General features: G+C 36.5%; 1 protein-coding gene across 1 annotated transcript in view; it reads left to right on the forward strand.

The window, feature by feature from the left end:
* The first annotated feature begins 611 nt into the window (after positions 1-611).
* Positions 612-22,245, forward strand: part of LOC136445737 (microtubule-associated protein 2-like) — a 79,034-nt gene continuing 57,400 nt past the window's right edge. Inside the window, exon 1 of the mRNA XM_066443871.1 lies at positions 612-724. The gene's annotated coding sequence lies outside the window, so the exon portion shown is untranslated. The remainder of the gene's footprint in view (positions 725-22,245) is intronic.

The raw sequence follows: 22,245 nt of genomic DNA on the forward strand, positions 1-22,245 counted from the left end.
TGTCACCAACCGCAATCACTACTGCACGGCCAGCAGCGTGCACGGTCAGCAGCGTCCCCTATCAGAAATAGAGAAAACGGCATGTCACCGTCACGCCTTCGCCGCATAGTTTATGGCGGTAACGAGAAACGCCATTCAGACTACTCATGAAGTAAGGGTGTCAGCTTTTATGACATGGAGCCAAAAGGAGAACTATGTTATGAACTATGTTATGATATAGTGTTCCCCTTTAAAAGTCACAAAACGTATGGCGATAGGCATTTACAACATCAAAGGTCATGATCCCATGGCGTACTTTATAATGACAATCACACACAGTAGCAAATCTACCTGGTGTCGTTTAATATATGACTTTTCTAGACAAAGAAGAAGAAGAAAAGTATCGAGTCATTTCATTATGCAATAGTTATCATATGTTCACCACTTTATTGATATTAGACATACAAGAAATGTAATGAAATTACGCTCATACTTTACCAGGCTGTCACAAGTTGACAAAACATTCATCGTCTCACATAACACAACATTTACAGTCGTATTTTACTAACCGTAATGTAGCACGCAATGATTATCCTAGATGAACACCCCTCTGCTGTATCTCAATGGTTGGTCCCCGAAAGGTGCTGCATAATTTATCCCCTGATGCGCAGACCGGTTGTCACTCCGGACGAACCTCTGCGCAAACAGACCATCTCGGACCTTTCGTATCTTCACCGTCCTTAAGGTGAGAATCACACCATTTCTATCTAATTATCACCAATCTTGCTAATTTCCTAGAAAACCTGTATTTTTCCTGGTTTCAGGGAAACCATTTTTGCGCGCGAAAATCGTGAGATTTGAAGCGTAGGTCGGATTATTGTTGGAAATAATCCACCATCTGGGTGGGAACCATGAACGATTTTTCTCCCTATTTCTAGGTCGATTGGATCTCTAAATGCCGTGCCATTTTCGTTGCATTCTTCCATCTACTAACCATGTATACCCCTTAGATTCACAACCAAATCACAGACCTTGATCACAACGTGCTTTTAGTTGTGTTATTTACGCTATAACTACCGGTACTTACGCCATGAATAAACACTAGTTGTTATTTGCTAGAAGGCTACGGTTTGTGAGCTCAAGCAGTAACCGTCTATTGTTGCGGTTTCATAGCTAGGGACTTAACTACCAAATTTCCCGCCTTCAACCCCCTTTTTTGGTGTAAGGAATCCAGGAAAAGCCCTGGGGAAGTTGTTGAAACTGATAGAGTAGCCTGTTCCGAGAATGTAGCTAATGTTTCCCTTGTGGCGCAGTACATTTCACGAGTTGTGTCGATTTCAGAGTGGGCGTGTGCGCTTAAGAATTTTGCAACAACGTGCGATCCTCATGTTGCAAAACAAAACAAACATCTGTTTGCGTAACCTAAGTGATCGTAATCAGAATGAAAACGTCGGTGTGTTTTTTGTAAACATAAGTACACATACTTGTACAACATGCCATTATGATAATATCAGGGCCAGCTACCGGTATGACCACTGGTTTGCGTAATTTATGCTTATTGAATACCACTGTATATCGCAGGACACAATCATAATTACCATTCTAATTAAGATAAGAGCATGCAGTTGTCTGTGAAAGATTTATGTTGAAAAATATTCTTTTGGTCATATATAGACAGAAAAGCAACTCCACACTTGTAGATACAGTGCCATTTTGGCAATGCTTCAACATTGCCAGATACAGACAGTTCATATTATATGATATAATATGATATAATATGATATGATATAACAAAAAATTATTTTTTTTCATTCTAGTCAAAATATGGTATGTCATAAGCTGTATCTGTTGCAGTTATGAATTTTCCAGATTTGATTTGTGAGGGTCATGAGAAATTCTTCATGAGTTTAAAGCTTAGATATGAAAGAGTTAGGCAAGAACTCGAGGCAAGATTCAAAATGGTCCTATATTATAAGTGAACATTATCTTGAATGCCATTTTCTATGAAATAAACTACAAAGTAGAATTTAGCCTGATACAATATTTACTGTTATATTTCAAAATTTTTGAACAGTATGGCTGTTGTAATGAACCCCTAACACACCCTCCTCCAATTATTGGCACAAAACTCCCCATGGAGTACATCCATGATCCCCATCAGGAATATAGAATGGAATAATTTTGAATTTCATAAATCGGTCTGCTTCACTCTGAAAGCAGCATAGGGTCATAAGCAATAACCGATATTGAAGCTGGTAATTTCAAAAGTAAACATTTCTTACGACTTTCAAAATGCAGCTGGTGTAAATCTCGGATTACCGTTTCTATATGATATGGCATGAATATTTAGATTATAATATTACTTGTCTTGTACATCTATGTGAGTTAAACAGATTTGTATCCATAATGAGCTACAACTGAATATGGGGAGGGGGGCATTGACTGCAAATATGCAGCCAAGAAAGCTAAAGCATGAAATTTGAATTGATGAAACAATTTAAACCTAGTAGTCAATTCCAATACTGAATTCTACTAATACCCCAGCTTTGCATTTTACCTAATGAACATTCTGAAACCTTTTTAACAAATCAGTAGTCATTGTTTCGAGAGTGCTTTCTGTGTACATCAATGAATATCTCACATTTTTCTTTATGCCTGAGTCCTGTGGGACTATGTTATTGGGTGGTCATGTAATTTCTAATTTCATGGCATGGCTTTACTTGTTGGCCTTCGGAATTGACTTTTACCATTCCATTCAAAATGAATGGACATGTGGGAACCATGAAAAATGACTTAAAATCTCGAGCAGAATTTTGACAATAATCGAAAAGGTGAGTACTAAGTATACTAGTGGATTTCCAAGCATATGATTTGACCATTTTGAATATTAAACCGACAATAGCTACTTATTCTGCGACTGAAATTAGCCTCGAGAAGACACCTGGTGCTCTAGCTGTGGTGTTATGCAAGCGTGGTGACCTCTATGCATGGATGCTATTTCCCTATGCTCTTCAAATGGAACAAAAGCCTGGCAAACTACTGTAACTGCATTTAAGTTCACTGGGAGTTAATTTCGCGGTTAGTGAGAAAATCGAGTGTTTGTGGTGGTTTTCAGGTCAGGGTTGAAACCAGGGGTTAGATGGGCAGAATACATTTTCGCGGTGGTTTTAAGTTTGTGGTGAAGAAATCACTGCGAAAGCGGGAATATTAAACCGCTGCAAACTCTAATCTGTGTCTATTCTGAAGTAGGTAATGAATAATTAGATGCAGAGAGCTGAATAAATAGACAAAAGTAACGAGGTAAGAGTTGGAGGTGTGAAAAGGTCAAATCATTTGCAAGCCACTGCACTTCCTGAGTTTTCACACTTTATTTGCTACCAAGACAAGGGAAATGGGTCATATTGATTATAAACATTATTTTTTAAACTTTTCCTTCTCAGTAGGGAGTGGTCATCTTCTTAATCATGTCCAGTTATTAGGAAATAAATTGTAGGAGACTTTAAAGAGATGAAATTTTGTCACTGTAAATTCATCTATTTTTGTAGGGACTTAATTTTTTGCATGGTACAGGGGAAAGGAGGTTTTCACCATGTTTTATAAGATTGCAGGCGAAACATTGTACAGTGGTAATATTCAGGTATCATGAATTTGTAGTGGAGAGGTCAATTCGAAAACCATGAAAATAAAACCATTACACACATTTTGGGACTTACAGTATGACTTCTTTTCTTTGAATTGTTGTTGTCACAATTTTGCAGCTCCTTGTGATAATCATGTTTTGTTTCCAATTGGTTAATGTTAAATTTTAGCTTACAAGCAAACAATGGGTGCATTCAACAAATAGCCTTATGAGCCTAGAAATTCCTTTTGCCATACCACACCTGTATTACGGAGAGACTTGATACTTGTAGTTACCAATAACATCAGTGTCAGATCCTTATCTGATGAATGTTGGGGATCATTAAACAACAAGAAAAGAACTTGTCAAAAAGAGCTTCAAATGATTCCAAGGAACATTTCACCTGTCAATACTACTAGTACATACGGTACAAGACTATGTTTTCCTTCAATTATTGGCCCACCAAACTGTGATATTTTGGGTTTTGTGTTAGAGTTTTGTATGACTGAATGAAATGAAAAAAAATGAAGCTGTGCATCCTAGAACTAATGAATTAGATTGGTGTGGCCTTGTAATACATTACTAGTAGGTTGCAAGTTGGACAATCACAATGGTCGGTTTCAAATCACCAGCTTCAAAGTCAGACTGTGATTTTGTGTATTAAATTTGTATATTTTCTTATTTGCATGAAAAGAATTAACAGCTAAACAGTTCTTAATGATATTACATATCAATGATTAAAATCAATGCTGATGTCAGTTATTTGAATTTCCAATAAAGGTATGCATTAGATATTCATAATGTGTTTTATAGTCTTGGACATATTTTTATGAGCTACATGAAAATCAGGGCATCATGCAACATAAAGATATTTTATGTATCATCATCAGTATTCTAAGGTTCTAGTGTTGTATATTTAAAGAGAAAAACAGCTTACATATCGTATAGCATATAAAGATTGTTTTAGCCCCCTAATTGTTGATGTATATGTCACCCATTTGAACAAATTGGATGCATGAATGAGCACAGAGCAGGAAGAAGGTCACATTGGGGTCAGGTGTTTCTAGGTCACCAAGCTATCACCTGTGTACTATTTAGTCTGAACATAACAAGCACAACTCCTACAAATGAAATGAATTGCCTTGAGCTAATTTCAAGCTTGCATGTTGTTCTTGTTTCGCCTGGAAATTGGAATCCAGTCTTGTTAGCTTTAATCCGGTTTCAACATTCACTAACGTAACATGACCTATTTACGTGCAGAACCTATTTACGTCCGGTTTGGCTCATGTCCACATGTCGCGGTGTATCATGCCAAAGCCTGTTCTCATGAACAATAAAGAACATCATAAGTAGGATCCTTAGCCATCTCTTTAATTTTTGCACAGCAAACCATAATGGCCATGCGTTTACCACGTGAACACCAAGTGCCGCGCATGTGGGGCGAATTTACAGATAAACATTGTTTTTTTCCATCGCGTTAAGCAAGTGGCCGGACAGACATAGTGATTTTATTATCATTTGTCTGCAGACTACTTTGGACAGTTACTGTGCATTTTTTTCTGGTCTATGTTCTTCAAGCATAGCGCTAGAAGGGAAAAGACCGAGGTGGACGATAATGGGTTACCCTAGCACAATTCTTCATCATATACCTCAGTATAAATACATGCTCGCACGGCATTAAATAGGCGAAGAAAAACTTACAGACCATGCATTTTATTTTTAGAAGAGCTGATATTTCTGACCATGGGTCTGTCCGTGCGGTTTTAAGATAAATGCATGTACGTTTTGAATAAATCGGACGTAAATTGGTCATGTCACGTTACCCCATTTAGATTCCAGGCTAATTCTGAGTGCAAAAAAAGAAGATATTTGTTACAAAATTGCAGTTGTTGTGATAAATTTCTTGACTGCACAATGACGCCTCTGCGATCACTTTTTATATAACAAGGCGAAACCTGGCTGCATTCGGAAGCTAGCAATTGAATTTTTAGTTGCTGAAGTTAAGAATAAAGTCACCATTGCATGACAGCACTGTTGTCATAAACCTGTATGTTCCATTAGGTTCTTGATATTCCATAATCTTTAGTTGTTTTCATTAAGTACACTGTTTGATATTAACCAGTGTCCTGAACTTTAGTACGAAATGAATGTAGTTTAACAATTCTTTAAACAAATACTTGCAAAGGATTATAAAGTTTGTGACCTTTCCTCTGATGCTGGGTATATAAATCAATAATTGGATGATCCTTTATTCAATTTGTGTATAAATATGAAAAATGGTCAGAGGCTGCTGCTGCCTTAATTCATTCAGCCCTAGAAGGCAAACTGTGTGTGTGGCAAGGACCATCCTTGCTCGTTAATTCAATTAAGCTCGTCAGTAAGACAAATCCTCTATCTCAGATCTTGTGGCATGTCATTTATCTTGTGAAGGATTTGTGTCTATCCTAGTTTGTTGCAAATGGAATTTTGGATGTCGTCCAATATTCAGACTTGTTTAAAGCTTGTGTCCTGCCCATTCCTTTATTGAGATCTCCCTGTTATAGAATAGAAAATACTGTTAATTTTTGTTCTCCTTTGGTATATTATATGCATATGTAGGTATCATTTGCTGTTTGAAAAGTCAATAGATATCATATTGTTAATAAATACTGGAGAAAAGGTGTGGTCATTGCAGCAAGTTCTACTGTAATTTTCTATTCAAGAGTGTGAGTAGAATGTATTTGAAACTGAGGGAAAAAGGCGAAGGAACTTCAGGTGTTAGCTAATCTCAGGTGTCAAACCTCTGCACGTAAAAGAACCCAAAGCACTTATGGAGAAGAATAAGTAATCCATGCAATCCAGGGTACTTGCCATAAAACGCAAGCCGTAGCGAAGCTGCATTGCACTATTAGCTACTTAAAAAGCATCATGCTTCACCTCAATTGAGGATGACAAAATGAGAAGAAAACTATATTTTACCTTGATACGTTGATGAAAGTTAGACATCCAGATAATATTAAGATATGCCAAAAATAGTATCTCAAGTAACTGGATAAAATTTGTGAATTTTCAAAATATTTTATCCAGTTGTTTGAGTAACTCTTTTTGGCATATATTTTATCTTTTTTACCTGTAGTACAGATATGATTAAGAACCTGAATATGAACAATTATGATTAGGATAATGTTAGATATTCTTTGATTGCTTTTTATTGGCATATTGATCATGTTCCTCTGCTTTACTTGTTCTATCCATATCTGTTTTTCTTTTCTCAGACATCAAGCCAGACAGGTTGCTATTAGAACACGTGTATATGACTCATCCTATGATGATTCATAGTATAAATAATATATAACCTAAACAGACCATGGAGAGAGTCTGGATTATGTTATGATTATATCGCTGTAGGAGTATGTTACAAGCCTCTAACTCATATATTGCTTTGATGATAATTTTCTCTCCTTGCCTCAATAACATTTTATTGTCACCTTGAGCTCCAAAGGAAAGTCAAAACGTTGAAAGAGTTAATACTTGGAAAAGTTTAAAATTACTCTTGATAAATTCTAAAAATAAATCAAATATGATGTAACATAGATTAATCGCTCTTTTAAGTTGTCTTTCTTGAGTTTCTTCTAAAAGGAATTGAGACCCTTTCCTTCGGTTATACATTTGTAAGTTAAATATAATACACCATTTATATTTACATTTGATAGGTTTCAGAATTTTCCTACGTGAATTTTTTTAATCATCATCAAATGTTTGTACTGGAATACTATCATTACCAAACAGCTTCACAGAAACGTAATAAAGTAATCTAAAAATAAAAGATGTACAATTTTTGTGTCAGTTTATTAGCACCTTGGTACATTCATACGTCTGAAAATATTGATCGAACGTCCCAGCGTACATGTACATGCAGGTGTCCCGAGTGTTTATGAATTATTGATCCCATTCCTCTGATTACCATTCTAATTGGCCGTACTTTACAGAACCACATTCCCAAATAACATGTCATGCTAACAGACTTGAGGCAACATTTTCTCTGTCAGTTTGATACTCATTTTCCAAGATGGTTGGCAGTCAGACTCCAAAACCTATCCCTCCGTCCCAGGACAAAAATTTTCTTGTTGGGATGGACAAAAAATTCACCGTCCATCCAAAAATCTCAACTTCGTAACATGAAAATGAAGAAATTGTATTTTTGTAGGTTTAAATTGCCAGATTTAGCAGCGAAAATTAACAACATAGGCTCCTAAACAATGAGTGGGACAGAAGAAAATTAAAGCTAGAGACAGCCCGTATCATAAGCAAAATGTAATAACATGTACTGATGTAGATTAAGAGTCTAGCAACAAACTGCTGTATTAGGAATATTAATGTGCACTCTTGTATGATTCTATATGCAAAGCTTGTAAGTATAGGCTTTCACTGAATATCATGAGCATGTCTTGTTTTAATGCTAATTCATTTGTAGCAAGCTGTTGTCTTTCATGTTCAACCACTAAATAAACTATACAAAAAGTGCCAATTTTGAAGATTTAATTGGAGATGTTATCAGTTACATTTGTAAATTGTAGGATCTTTCTTGTTCTCTGTAGAATATCTGCATTTATGCCTCATTAGTTTTGTTGGCTTTTCAATTTGGAGAGGACAGTTATGGGTCAAGTACATGGTGACTCTGAATGATTACAACTGCCTTACAGAATACAAACATTAATCTTGACCTACTTTTTGTTACTGACAACTAAAGTTTAACTCTAAGTCATCACTTGTTGGATTCCAGTAGTACACCCTATAGCTCCCTTGGAAATCAGTTACAATGTTAACTGAAGGGACCACCCTAAAGATTAATAGATAAATAAATAAATAGCTAGGACATAATAAAGATGGTCAAAAACGTTCAGTTCATTTTCAGTTTAGTCCCTGTAAATATTGCTTCTGATTTTTGCAAAAAATATCCCATTATCATACCCATTATATACCCTTCATAGACGTTGATTTTACACTGGGTCACTCAGCCTAGCAACAAGAGTCCTGACTTTGTTCTAGTTGCGCAATACTGAACCAATTAGTGGTGTCTCTTACTACAACATTTACATTAAGCAGAACATTCTGGTGCTCATCCTTCCTGGCCCTACTAATATGGTGTAATTAGATTAGTGTCAGTCTGTCTGTCATTGGTCATTTGGTGTTGGAAGAACATCAAAACAGGAGAAACAACCTTGCTCTGTGTAGCTATGAGTATTACCAACTGACCAATTGGTATTACCGGTAGCAGGTCTTTTTAGCAAATGGCCATAAATATCCACTTTGGAAAAGTCTGTACTGCAAGAATCTCAAATTTTTCCTAGGACTATGTTCACTGGTTTTGCTCCCACTTTAACTAATCCAGAGTTTCAAGTAAATGCGTCTAGACGAAGCGATACAAGTCTAAATTGACATTAATGCCTCCGGCTTTTAAGCAAATTCACACTCACTTCCATTTGTTTAGCGAATGCCCTGTATATCCGTCAAAATATCCACCATGGTGCGTACAGTGCTGAATTTACTACCAGAAACATATTCAAGGAGCTGTCCCCTGAATGTCTGTTAATTTTCCGTGTCATACAAGCTTTTTTTTATAATTATTAAAGTTCCATTTTTTTTGGAACATGTACCTCACAATGACTTCATGGCCTAACCTAAACATTTCATGATGGCAGACCCTGGTTACATGGCTAAACTGCGGAACTGTTCTATAACTACCAGAGCATATTTCTCGAAAAAAATTGAGATTCGTGCGGCACAGACTTCTTCCAGAGTGGGCGTTTGTGGCAATTTGCTAAAAAAGACACAGAATCAGGACTAGATAATTGACAACGTGGCATTTTCCTGTTGAGAAGCGTTACAGCTTTATGCTTGTTCTTGTGCATGTTAAAGAGCTATGATTTTGAATGTGGTGTTATTAGATGAATATCAATAAGCCTCGAGCTCATTCACTGTCAGTCAGCTCTTCTTAGGATGAGAGGGATTAGAATCCTTATAATTAAAAAATAATGGTTATTATATCACTATAATACCAATATCAAGGTTTGTAATACTTAAAATGGAATAAGAGAAACACTGAGAAAGTAGGGTATTTGTACATCTTGTAGTTGTTTGTTTCTTTTTACTCAAATTTCACATTTCTACACATACAGGTATTACAACTACTGCAGTTCTATATCAACTGTATATAAATGTGCCATTGTGTTTGACATTAGGAGAGATGCATTTAGTGCATTTAATGCATTCATTATGTTTGAAATTTCATCTCATTTTCATAGGTATTTTTCTGGAATGTTCTCCTAAACATGTTGTTATTGTTTAACTAAGTATTGTATCAGAAATGAAGCCGTAATCATGTACATTTACTACGTAAATACCATATGCACGCAGGTGACGCAGCACACGTAAGCCAACATATCACAATTCAGTCACATGTTAGGGTGTGGAGGGGGCTGGGTATGCTGCCTGCATACTAATGAGCTATAGCGTCATAGGTAGTAATGGTGAAGGCATGTTCAGTATTGCTGTGGACTGAACTGAAATAGCAATTCTGAGTCTGAGACTGCATTGCAGTCTTATAGTGAATAAGAGAGCCTTTTCAGTACCTTGGACAGGTTTGTCAGTACTCTATTTGGCCATTTTGCCATTTTGCCTTGTTTTTACCCATTTGGGCAGTGTGTGTGTGTTTCTGTTTATTTGTGTGTGTATATGTATGTGTGTGTGTGTGTGTGTGTGTGTGTGCTATATTCCATGATTATTCATATCCTATATCATGTATATGTTTTATCCTAGCCTACTCTTCATGAATCGAATAATTACCTCCTTGCCTTTTAGTCTTTACCAACTGGACTAAGATATAACTTGTAAGACCATATTATACTTTAAGTGTAATATTGCTATCATACTGTTCCTCAAGAAAATTGAATTTTGAAGACTTGGAACAGGTCCCAGATGTGTCTTAAAGGAGAAAATAGGCTGTGCATTAGCAGGATCTTTGTAAAAAGAAGATGATTTGCAGAAAGTTTGTTCACAGAAATTAGCTTTCCAAGGAAAGGTTACATTTCTATTTTCTAATTCCCACTCAGCTTAAAATATTTGACTTGTATCCTTGATGGAGAAAACCTTGTTTGTCCTACAGATAGCTTTGTAACATGATCAAATATTCATTTTTGTACATACATACATACAATGAATTTAAGACATTAGTGAGGTTACTGAGGATTTGTCCGGTTAGCATGCTATATGCATGGAAAGCACCTGAACATCTGTTGACATTTGATTGCCCTTCCTCATGCATATTTCACTCATTGGGGGACTTAAATGCTTCATCAATCAGAGGTGGGAGTAATTATGATTGAAGGGTGTGACATCGCCTAACGAACATAGCATTCAGTTTTTCCACCCAATGACAATTAGAGCCTGATTGGGACAAATAATGAATATAATCAGGGGCCACTGATTATGCCCCATTTAACTTTTTTAAGGGCAGACACTTTTTGCATTGAATTTGCAATCTTTCTGCTGGACAGCCTTACCCCCAAGTCACACCATATCATGCTTACACGCTAAGTTTTGTTAAACAATATACCATACAATATTACAGAAAGGTTATTAGATAAAACTTTATTGCGCGATAATTGTATACAGTACAATGTATGGCCACAGCAATTAAACATATAGTACAAAATAAAGGTATAGAATAAAACTTAACATCCTAATTACTAAAATACAATCCTAGCTTTTTTAGACAGTGTTCTGAATACCTTAAGTCTTTCAGCTTTGCATTGCTGGTGTTATAACTGATGTTGCATCTAGCACATATCTCTAAATACACCGTTTTTAAAAATTGCGAGTTTATATTACTCCGTGATTTTATGTGAACCAACGTTACAATAATCTAAACTTATCTGATCTGAGTGTTACAAATAACGTCAGAATGGTACATGTATCACTTGTTGTTGTCTTCACAAAACCTTCCTGCTGTAATTCCATACAGCTCCAAAAACACAACATCACCACAGGAGGTCTCTGTGATGCTAACTTTGCCAACAGATATCCCAAATGTTTACCACCCCAGCCAGAGGCCATGCCCCCAGCAATGGATCATAGTCTGATATGATGTCAGGCTTCATAGGTCAGAGGTCGCGGGCCCACTGAAGCTCACTATTGTCTGCCATATGCTGCACTTCTCTATGTGGTAGATATGAGAATGGGGAGGGGCATGAATATATCAGAATGCAAATCTCTGTAGTCTACAACAAAAACTTGTATCATTATGAAATTTTAAAAATGTAACGTAATATCAAGGAGGTCATTATCTGATCTCCTTCAAATATTTAGGGTGTAAGCCTTGTTGTGACATCTTTATTCCGTGTTGTCGGCAAAAACTTGCCAAAAATAGTCTGTACAGGATAATGATATATCTGCCTCATGTGTCACGTATGCAAGGTCACATTGCACAATTGTTCTTTTGAAAAACAGATCTATCAGTTGAGCAATACACTGCAATCTTCTTGTCATGAATAAAACATGAATATTCGTAGGGGAAGGTGATTTATCAAGACATTTGGAGTTGGCAGTTGTGTTAAGGCAACGCTTGATATTCAATAGGCAAGGAAACTTTTAGTTTTCATTAATTTTCATGTATCTGCACAATTGCGAGGCAAAGCTGCCAGGACTTTTTCTGGCCTTTTAGCTAACAGATGGTCTACTGGAGTGATTTTGGCTGCGTAATCAATTTTCATGGTGCCAAATTCCAGTATGTTATAAAAGAAAATATATAATGCATTGCTTTACATGAATATGACTGTACTTGCTTGTTTACAACAGAGCGAAGAAATCAAGGCAGTTTTGCTGTATTCTATTCTCCCCAAGTCTACTTGTAAGTTGTAGATAGAGATAAATATTTGTACCAGTTTCTGTCATTCTGTAGGAATAAATGGTTTGGGCATGGACAGTTTTAAACTACTTGGCAAGGTTGAAACGTGCTCTACTTGTAAATGACTTGTAATCTGTATGGTCCAAGCATCTTATGATGAAATGCGTCACATGATGCGATTAACCTCACGCCGTGTGATCCGAGTTCGTTATCATCGTCAGACTTCCCCGGATATGCCGTACACATACGACTGGCTTACCTTTCATGGCCCCTGAAATTACAATAACTCCAAACCTCCATCGTGGGCTAATGCATAGTATTTGATAGGACTCCCTCAAGTGCACAGTAATGGGTTCATACTTGGCTGGTGGATGGAAATTATTGGACACCGTTCTTGTATTCACAGAACTGATATATTACATGTGTTTTAAGCTTTCGTTATATGTAACAGGTAAATGTACAATGAAAAAACAAGGTGCCTTTGTCTGAAAAGGGCATTGATTTTTGGTTGAAGTGGAAAAGTTTTAAACTTTTAAAGGCTGATCTTAAGTACATGTAGATATAGATTTATAAAATGATGCAAAGAGGGACAGGAGAGATGTGTTATTTTATAATTAATAAAATGATTGGTAAGTTATTTAGTTAGCAAGTTCAAGAAGAAAAAGGTCATCAAGTCTTGTTTACTTGATGAACAGCTCATTTTCAAATTCTACATTATAATACTGACATTGATACTATCTTTTGGTTGTCTTCAATCAAATTTATCATTAGACTAAGTGTCTCCCACTAAGTACATTGTTTGAACCATCATCTTTGAACGAAATTACAGTATCATCGGATCATGTACGCTTGTAGTTGTACAGATGTAAGTTCAGATGACTTAGGAATTGTGGAGCCTTCAAGACTCTTCCAAATTTTGGATACAGTGACTCTTGTGACCAAAGGTATTCACACATCTCTTTCCAATTTTGGGATACGATGACACTTGTGACCGAAAATGTCTTCAAGCGCATACATATTAGGACTTAAACTACTCAAAGAGAATGTACCGAGCCCTTGTGACACCTTCGTGTCATCTTTATTTTAACATCCTCTGTTTTACACTGAAGAGTTTTGAACTGTGAAATTGGAATCCCCTAAATGTGCTTTTAGTAGATGAGCAATGAAAATGAGCATTACAGAGTACAAGGACTAGGAGTCATAAGCCTTTTTTTAACCTTCTCACTGCTGCCTAACTCTGTAACCAATAGGGAATCGGGTACCAAACAGCTACTTCAGTTAAAGAAACACAATTTATCAGTATCACTTTAAAATTTTGTGAAGTATTTGGAAGTTGCTTAAAATCTGTATTATTATATTTTTTACTATACTGTATTATATGATAAATGACTTGTATTATATAAAGTTCTGAAAAAGTTTCTTCTTGTTAAGACTGGAAGGTATTGGAATATTGATCGAAGCTATTTTGGGGGATGTACCTCTTGCCTCTGAACCTGTGCTGAGAAAGCCATAAATGGTCATGTTTTATTGAGACGTAATTCACAGGTGAAATAGATCACATTCCCGCGGGGTGCGTACGGAATTCCCGACGCTGAGGTAGGTGTAAGGGTGATGTCACCTGCCTGATGTCATACGCACACCTCCGTCTGAGTTATTTCCTCGTTGCCGCGAAATCGACAGCAGCCTTTGCTTGAGGGTGTCGTCAAGATAAGCAGGCAACTTTCAGGGATTTTCTCGTGTCTCAGGTTGGGATTTTGTCTTCCAGTCTTTTACTTATTGTGCAGAATTTTTATTACCCATATATGTGTGATAACCTCCTTGTATGGGTTAAATTTTAGCAGCGCTAGCATTTGTTGGAGATACATTTTATAGACTTGTGTTTGCAACAAGTTTGGTAAAAATTACGTACTGTTTAATTTCTTAAATGCAGTTCAGAGAAAGGTCTAGATATACATGACTTGATTTGTACATCACTAGATGTAGTGCCGGAGCCATATGTTGCAGCATAAAAGTGGCGTTTTTGATGATTGATCACACTTAGAGTCCAGTTGCAGGTTAGCAAAAGAGATTCTAATAAATTTTCGTGTAAATAATTGTGTGAAGCAGGAAGCGTATGTGACATTTGTCTTATAAACCGGCAAACAACCATGCATTGTGATTCTCCAATGATTCAGCCCTCGGACTGTGTCAAAAAAGGACGTAGAGTTTTTGACGTCGCTATCTTCTAATGCATGGTTATCGAAGCTTTTCAGACAGTGTTCTGAATACGTTAGTCTACCGGGTTTGCAATGCTGGCGTTATAACTGATGTTGCATCTAGCACATATCTCTAAAATAAAATACACCATTATTAGAAATGGCGAGTTTATATCACTCCGCGATTTTATGTAAACCAACGTATATCTACCTTTTAAAATGTACTGAGGTTCACTAGCTTTTTCACATGTTTTATTCAGTAAAGGCAACAACTGCATGTACCACACACTTCTATACACCTGCTGATTGTATTTCATCAATTATATAGCAGTCTTTATCCCCAAATGGTGTAATAAAGACTCATTTTCATAATAGAAGTGGCAGACACTTGGGCATCATGTGACGTGTTGTCTCTAAAGTTTACATTTATAAAGATGCTATCTTGCAGTTTTATTGTATTCCAGGGTGTCTGTGGTGTATGGATAAGCATTTTCAATCTTATCTGTGGTTCGCAAAATCAATTCTGCCATATGGTGTACAAGATTTACAGAAACTCAATACACATGCAGTATATTATATTGTGGGTATATTAACCTTCCTACTAAATCCTCAAAGACGTCAGGGAATGAGCCAGAGAGAGATATGGCGGGAATACTTAATATATTAAGTATATTTCTATACATTCTACAACACTAGCAATTGTATTCTATACAGATGTATAGCATGATAACAAATTGTGGTGGGGGGTTGTGCTGTGATGCGGGGGTTAGGTGTGTTCTAGTCTTATCATACATTTACCAGCCAATTTTAGCACTAAAAACTGCTGGTTCTCTCTGCGTCTCCCAATTGGCTCTAATAATTTCCTAGTAGTTTTATTTTGCATGTCAACTCAGTTTTTATGCTGTCCCAGTGTCTGGTAGGACTAAAAAAGCAACAGTAACACTGTAACATGTGTATAGTAACATGTGTATGGAATTAACAGGGAAACAGGGGGTCCTCTGTGCGTCCAGCTGAAAAAGAGGGCGTCCAATTTCCTCGATATTTTAGTATCATGCGTCCAAATGACGCATGGACGCATGCCTAGCTAAAAGCCTGGATTGTACTTTGTAGTCTAAAAGCTTTCTCCTGAACCTAAAACTTACTACTTACCAGGATTCATGGAATGGGACAGGATACAGCATGCAATCAGACATGACGCCATAGGTAGATATCCATAAAACCCTACCCACATGATGAGTTCAGAAAGAGCATGGTAATGGAGTCATGAAAAATTCATTTCTACCAGTTCAGGCTGACATCCGCTCCCCTTCTGACTCTTATAGCAGTGTTATGGGACATTATTTCCTATTTTATGATGCATATGTTGACTATAGATGTGTCAAACTTATCAAAATTATAAGTATACTTCTTATTGTAATTTAAATTTGTGTAAACTTTACAAAAGGCTTTTAAATTTTTTCATACATCTTCAGATTTTAGTAAATAACAATCATGGTACAGAAGATAACTGAGACTTAACTAAATTTGTAAAAAGAAAAAAAGACTAATAGAGAAATGCAATCATGTCTAATATTAGATAAATAGTATGAGAACAAAAGCCCTTATATGATGTGAGGCCCCAGGGTTTTATGTAAACATTTAATCTATCTGATTGACAAATGGTAATTTTAGCAGTCAATTCACATTGTGACTATCTATTTGTACAATGTATACATGTGTGTGAGTTTTAACTTCATTCAGTTGATTTCTTCAATCACCAATTTTTTTGTTTTCTCTTCACTTTGTTATCATAACCATATTGTTTATCATCTTAATACATTTTGGCCTCAATCTGATGATGTCTAGACAGTCAAATCTGATAATTTTCATCTTTAGACCTGAAAGAGGATCTCCTTATATGGTCTTGCATAATTGATGAGTTTACCATGGGATGGGAGTATCATATTACATCGGTGCAAAGGTGATGTTTGTTATGATAATTTCGTATCACTGTCTTGGTTGAAAAAGTAAAGTCTGTATAGCCTAGGTTACACATAGCCGAACATGGCTCCCGAACGCTAGCCGACTCAGGTCGGCGGTAGTTCGGGAGCATTCTGACCAGTTTTTGGGCCACGCCTATCTTTGGCGCCGAACATGCGCCGAAGATGCGCCGATCATTTCCTAACCAGTACACGAATTACTCCCGAATGGGCCCCGAATGCTTTCTAGCTTACTCCCAAATATCCCGACCTCTAGCCGCAGACTGCCGAATCTCTCCTGACTAAACCCCGACCGATTGCAGACCCTCTCACGAATTTAAATGGACATATTCAGCGACTTTCAAAAGAGGGGTCATTTTCGGTTTTAATCAAAATAATCCATTCTATTATGTTGTTAACATCACCGAGAGATCGAATTCGGATCATGGCTAGCTTTAATACTGCTTTTAGTGTTCTTCTTTGTTTTTGGTCGTGTGAAGGTCGGGGGTGATTCGCCCACGTTCCGATAGTAGTCACTTGGTTGAGAATTAGTTAGCAGAGTTTTGTCTACGGCCTTGGGGTGAGTTATGGGTAGGTTGGAAACTAGTTGGGAGTAAGTCAGTAGTGTTTCTGGCGTGGTTAAGGTTCTAAATTTACTACTTACTCAATCCCGAATACCAGCCGAGCACTAGCCGACCGCGCCGAACACCAGCCGAACACCAGCCGACCCATTTCAGACCCTCCGTCCAGAGCCGAATGTTTTGAAATTTTCAAAACATTCGGCTGGCGCAGCCGAACACCAGCCGACTCAGCAGAACGCCAGCCGACTTGGCCGAACCCCAACCAAGCAAGCTCCCGAATCACTCCCGAATCACTCCAACCATGGTCGGGGGAGAGTCGGGAGGCCATGTTCGGCTAAGTGTAACCTAGGCTTGACATATGATTTCATCTGTGTATGTTTGCCATATCTCAGACAATATTGTTAAAAGCTCAATGTTGAAATGTTTTTGTATCATTTGCTAGACTACAATTAATCATTAATTACAATAATATGAAAAATCAACAGTTCATATGTAATTAGACTAAATGTTTACTTTGAAAATTCCCACCGACTCGACTGTATATTTCAGATTCAGTGTTCTGCATTTTCTCCTAAAAATGACATTATTTCATATCGTACATTAAAGCTTTCCAGGCTACAAATCAGTGACTTTTGGGACACCCAAAATGAACCTAGCTGACTGCAATACATTATTGATAAGGTTACCATAACAGCAAGGCTATCATATGACATCCATTTCTGAAGATGAAAGTGCATGATTATAAAAGAATAACCGCAAGTTTCAACCGTCAAATTAGCCAATCTTGTTGACAGTGGTCTCATTTTACAATATACATTGTAGTTATATTTTTCAGATATTATGTCTATGTACTAGTCTTGTTAATTTCATCAGAGTCATTTGTAAAAATGCTTTCTCTGTAAGACAGCATTATTAATGACAATTATATATGTCTCAGTCTCTGCTAACCATAGAACTGTTTGTAATACATGTACCTCATATTATTAGAAATGCATTGTCTTTCGAAAACATGACTTTATCAATTTTGTATACATTTATTGTATAGTTTTGATAGACAACCATATTATGGTCATTCATTGACAAGTTAGATGATATGACAAATTTGAGTCTTAATTTGATAACTGACATGGATAATGAAATATTTACCTAACATTTCAAGAAGGCACTAGCTGGTGCATATCTTGTGTTAACCTTTATCTGTATGCAAAACCAACTGTGTTTGCCATTACCAGTTTGCGCTTTGTGACATTGATCTGAATCAGCATAGGCACATGGAAGGGTTGAAATACTGTAGATGCATTTATGTTCGCGGGGATCTAATTTCACGATAGGGAGAAATTGGAGTGTTCACGGTGGTTTTAAGTTTGTGTTTGAAACAATAGAAGCACTAACAGTAACCTAATGGAAACAGTGGTGGTTTTACAGATAGCCTGTCATAAACTAACAAGATAGCTGCATATTTACCACAATAGGTACCTCAAAATACTGTACAATGTACATATTATGTGGTCCTTAAACAAGGGGGGGTAGGTGGACTAAAATATTTGCGGTGGTTTCAAGTTCACACTGAAGAGTTCACTGTGAAAACCACGAACATTTCTGCATTTACAGTATGTAAAACACACACTACAGGGATCCCAGATCAATACAGTTGAATTTGGCACGATGATGGAGGTGGATTCGTTAGTGAAAAGTCAGCCCATCCATTTTGCCATGCTGCGCAATATCCTGTGTTGGGAAAGTCTTTCGTTTTCTTGCTTAAAAACATTAGGAAAAAGACAATTGATGCATTTTTGCCTTCATAATGATTCATATTGTTTTTATACTTTCTTTGGGTCCAGCTACTAGTATTGGTGTGTGTATCTTGAGATATTGTTATGAAAAAACTTAGGAGTAGGACTGGTTCTATATGAAAATTTAACATACATACAGTATTCAAATTTTCCCATCCATTTTGCCAAGTTGCACAATACCAATTGTTTTCGGAAAGTCTTTCGTTTTTCTTGCTTCAAAACATTAGGCAAAAGGCAATTGATGCATTTTTGCCTTCATAATGTTTCATTCTGTTTTTCTTTGGTTTCAGTTGTTAGTGTGTGTATATTATGATGTTGTTACCAAAACGTAGGCATAGACATTCTATATGAAAATTTAACATACATACAGTATTCAAATTTTCCCGTTCAATTTGCCAAGCTGTGCAATACCAGTGTGTTTGGAAATTTGTTATTTTCTTGGTTTTGTTGAGTTGAGATGTCGGAATTACTTGTAGTATAAGCTGCTGTCAAAAATTATGCAAAGAGTAATTCAATAATTTCAATTAATGTATCTAACTTTCATAATGTTTCGTGCTGTTTCTGATAATATTTTCTTTGGTTTCAGTTTTTAGTGGGTGTATTTTATTTATGATATTGCAACAAAAAATTATGAAAACTAATCAAATAATATTATGCATTATTAGAATTCTCCTTAATTTTACTACAAGGAGCCTAAAAATATCAAATGGGCGTACTCTTATGAATTATACTTTTAACCTTTAACCGGATGTTTCTATTAGATTTCACTGGTGGATGTTTTAGACAAATCCTATTTTCTCCCATCATCCAATCCATAGGGTATGGAAAATGTCATTGATGGAGTGTTTTGTATTCCAACCACAGCTAGCATGGCCGGTAATCAAATAAGTTTCAGACTTCCCGATCTCTAATTGATTCATGTACGCATTTTACTTTACCGCTGTCTATAAGAAAGATGGATGGAAAATGACATGTGGAAGATTTGGCGCATATGAATCCGCAAAATGCATCATCTATAGAGATCGTCTTGCATATGATTATGAGAAGCCTGCGTACATGTATGTGATAAGGGTTGTTCCAATATTTCGAAGATTTGGAAGGGAGTTAATCTATTGAGGGAAGGAGGTGTTAAATACTTTTTGATTTGTCCTTGGCAAACTTAATAGTGGAAAGAGATGGAAAACTTTGAGATCTTAAAGGGATTTTTGGATTCATCCGAAGTGCTGCGTTTGCAATAATCTGGGCCTTCGCTTGTGGAGGATTAGATATCTTATGCACAGTCTATGATATGGTTTTACAAAATTTAGAGTATTGTTTTGCTGTCCAGAATATTGTTTTGCACTGTCAAGAATGTTGCACAGTGTTGAATATTTTTGTAGTCTTGAATGTGGTTTTGCGCAGTGAAGAATGTGGTTTTGCACAGTTTAGAATATGGTTTTTCACAGTGTATCATATATGGATGTGCACAGTTTAGAATAATGTTTTGCACAGTTTAGAATATTGTTTTACACAGTCTATCATATTGATTTGTACAGTTTAGAATAATGTTTTGCACAGTTTAGAATATTGTTTTACACAGTCTATCATATGGATTTGCACAGTTTAGAATAATGTTTTTCTCAGTGTAGAATATAGTTTTGCACAGTTTAAAATTTGTTTTTGCACTGCTAGAATATGTTCTATTTTGAACAGTCAGAGAATGGTTTTGTACAGTCTAGAATATGGATTTACAGAATGTATAATATGGTTGTTCGGTGCCCTGTAGAATTCCAACAGAAGGTCAGTAATGTGTTCAGAGATTAAAAATCAACACAGCATTAACGAGACAAATGGCTCGTATTGAATTACCATATATTGCCATATAGGCCAAATAGTGAAACCAAGACGGTGCCCATTTTGTGTAATCGATACGAGTCCATTTGTTGTGGGGTTTGACTCTGTGCACTCCTGGATCTATTGACTGAGGTAAAATGGGTCACACAGTCAGGTGGTATAGCTGTGACGAATCATAGCTTCTCACGAAAACGAAAATCACATGAGTAAGATAGACTAGATGTTAGAATTAATTGGTTGGATAAATGTGTTTGATTTCAGACAATGGAATAACCAATTAGACTAGATGCTGTATCTTCAATATCCTCTCCTGTCTTGCTGAAAACAGCATTGGGCTACTGCCATGTTTATGTATAGGAGAATAATTTTTAGCATCAAGGAGTGGGTTTGAAAAGGGTTGACTAATTGTTGGTAGGGAAAAAAGAATCTCTATTTCTTAAGATATGTCATTGTACATTGTACATACAAAAGTAACACCACTACCATGTTTATGTGTAGGGAACACTTTTTCAGCACTAAGGACAGGGCTTGAGCAAAGGTTGACTACTGTATCGATTTATTCATCTATTACTGTAAATGATGAATCCAGAATTCTGTGACTCAAGTTAAGACATGCCAGCATTGTACATGTTAAACCATGTTTATGTGTAGGGGAATGCTTTTCAGCACCAAGGACAGGGATTGAAAAGGGATGTTGACTGACTGTGAATACTGAAAAAGGAATTCTATAAGTCAAGATATAACATTGTACATATGAAATGTAGGCCACCTCCATGTTTAGGTGTAGAGGGATCACTTTTTCAGCACCAGGGAGATGACATGAATATGGACTATTGTTGATGATGAAAACAGAATTCTATCACTTAGGCCACACCAATTTAATTTCTTGGTTAACAGATTTTTTTTTAAATTTTAGCACACAAAAAATCGTGAAAGCGGAAGGCTGGGGTGAAAACTTGCACCTGACCCTGTTCACCCCCTGAAATTCTGTGCACCAAAGTACAAACTTTCCTCTGAGATTCTGTTTTCCTCTTGATATTCCAATCTAGCATTTTCTTAAAATTCCGTCAGCCAAGAAATTAAAATGGTGTGGCCTTAAGATGTGACATTGTACAAGTGGTACCATGCTTAAGTGTAGAAGAACACTTTTTCAGTGCCAAGGACATGACTTGAACAAGTAAGGGTTGACTACAGTAACTTTAAAGATGAAAACAGAATTCTATCACTTAAGATATGACATTGTACATGTAAAACCAAGTTTATACGTAGAAGAACATGTTTACAGCACCAAGGACATGACCTGAATAAAGCTTGATTGCACTTAATGGTGAAAACAGAATTCTATGATGTAATATATGGCAGACATATGCCAGATGTAACATGTGAAATGTAAGGCACTACCA

Source organism: Branchiostoma lanceolatum, chromosome 12 (genome assembly GCF_035083965.1).
Source record: "Branchiostoma lanceolatum isolate klBraLanc5 chromosome 12, klBraLanc5.hap2, whole genome shotgun sequence".
NCBI lineage: Eukaryota > Metazoa > Chordata > Leptocardii > Amphioxiformes > Branchiostomatidae > Branchiostoma > Branchiostoma lanceolatum.